General features: G+C 44.9%; 1 non-coding gene across 1 annotated transcript; it reads right to left on the bottom strand.

Moving 5' to 3' along the window:
* Nucleotides 1-670: 670 nt before the first annotated feature.
* On the bottom strand, nucleotides 671-777 carry LOC111762361 (U6 spliceosomal RNA). The gene has a single exon (XR_002795487.1). It is a non-coding gene; the product is annotated as a U6 spliceosomal RNA (small nuclear RNA).
* Between the last annotated feature and the right edge of the window lie 1,415 nt (nucleotides 778-2,192).

Here is a 2,192-nt window from a genome sequence, read left to right as displayed (position 1 = left end):
GGTACAGGTCCCCACAGCTTCCTCCTCGCTGGAGGTGGCACTGGGGCCTAGGCTAGACCTGCAATATGATCTAGATGGGAAGAAGCTGTTCTCCACCAGCACTGGGATTTTCAGTCCACCCCACTTCCCCTTGTGCCAAGTATGGAGTTAAGATGGCAGCTCCTGGCCACTTTCTGAATTGGACAGGCTCAAGCTTTAGCTATTCCCAGGATTATACTGTAGCCCACTGAATTTCCTCATCAATTGCTGAAATCAGTGCCCAACCATGTCTTCCTCCCCCATTTTGGGGGAGTGGAATTTTTGTTTCCAGCCTCGGAACAGCTCCTAAGGCTTGTACCTCCAGTGGAGGATGGACACCGGCCTCCGGGGTGTGGAGCACTCTACTTATGAGTCTTCTCTGCAGACAGGCAGTCTCCTCCTTCCACTCCTTCAAAGACATTGCAGAATGTTCTTCTGGTCTCCTGGTGCCCCCAAACAGGTGCTTCAGCTAGCTCCAGAGAGCTCTGGGTGTTTGCTAACTGCCCTGTAAAAAGAGCTGACTCTAGGAACTCCTGAATCTGCCACTATCTTGCTGGTTGTCTCTCTTTTGCCTATTTTTTAATTGGGCAGTTTGTCTCTTTATTGTGGAGTTGTATGACCTCTTTATATATCGTGGATATTAAACTCTTATCAAAAATACAAAAGTTCCATGAATTTGCTTGTCGTCTTTGTGCAGGACCCATGTTAATATTCTCTGTATCATTCCAAATTTAGTATATGTGCTGTCAAAGCAAGCACAAGATGAGATTTTTTAAATTACCTGGGTTTTAAGCATCAGCAATATTTTTTGGGCATTTATTTATTTATTTTTGCATTTTTGGAAGACATATAGAAGACAAAATATGATACTTAAAAACTACAAGAGGTTCCTACATACCCCATACTCCTTCCACAACAAGAACCTCTTTCATCATTGTGGCACATTCATTGCATTTGGCGAATACGTTTTAGAGCACTGCTGCACCATATGGATCATAGTTTACATTGTATTTTACACTCTCCCCCAGTGCACTCAATGGGTTATGACAGGATATATCATATCCAGCATCTGTCCCTGCAATATCATTTAGGACAACTCTAAGTCCCAAAAATGCCCCCATATCACATCTTTTCTTCACTCTCCCTTCTTTCAACAACTGCTGTGACCGCTTTCTCCACATCATGCTACAATTTCTTCCATTACTAGTCACAATAGTTCTATAGTAGAATACCAGTAAGGAGACTCTAATCTATATTTTATTCCTTCATCCTGTGGACCCTGTGATAATGATGTCCACTCTACTTCTATATAGAAAGGGGCTTAGGTTCCACATGGTTGATGGATGTGATTCTCCTACATGGAGTTGTAAGTACTCTGGGTGCCCTGGTGTGGTCATTGACCATCTTCACCTCCCTGTTAGTTGATCTGGGTAATTGCAATGAACCAGAGAGTAGGAATTGCAAGTCTGCTTAGGTCCAGGTCCCAGCTGGCACAAGGCCAGTCCAGAGATTCATGTCTCCTGGGTATACACCACCCCCAGTGCCAACCACAGGTCCAGTAATAGTGACAGAAGAGGCATGTGTAGAAAGGTCACTTCTGAGTCCAACTCCATCACACTCAGGAACACAAACTCCAAAGTAGGGCCAATTGACATGGTACTGAACTCCAGAGCCATCTTCCATGACCACAGACCCTGTGGGTCTCTGTAGCCCTCAGGAGAACCAGTACTTGGGCTTCTATCTACTTTGACTGTCTCTGGGACCTTGCTGAGGTGTGCATAAGCATGACCCCTATGATGACATCCCGAGTCTTTTTTGGAGACTCATAGCCATATAAATTCATGCTTTTCTTCCCATTTCCCCCTTTTGCTCAAGGTCAAAAAGCAGTTTTTAACACTTGATATTACATGTAGGCTGAGATATTCTGCTGGTCTGAGTTGACCCTTTTATTCAAGGTCTTTCACTGAACTGTTCTTGAGGGCTTCACCTGAACCAACATCACAATTCCAAAGAGGGACAAAGGTCAGATTCTTCAGGCCCAGGCCTAGCCCCTGGCACTCACCAGGGAAAGTCCCAGCTCTGAGTTATGCAGCTTTTAGCCCCAGCTGGAATTTCAGAAGACAAAGATTGCTGCTGGCCTGCTTGATGTTACAATGAGCTCATAGCAGCTGCCT

This window comes from Dasypus novemcinctus, chromosome 16, assembly GCF_030445035.2.
Source record: "Dasypus novemcinctus isolate mDasNov1 chromosome 16, mDasNov1.1.hap2, whole genome shotgun sequence".
NCBI classification, from domain to species: domain Eukaryota; kingdom Metazoa; phylum Chordata; class Mammalia; order Cingulata; family Dasypodidae; genus Dasypus; species Dasypus novemcinctus.
This window is presented reverse-complemented; position numbering and strand designations above follow the sequence as displayed.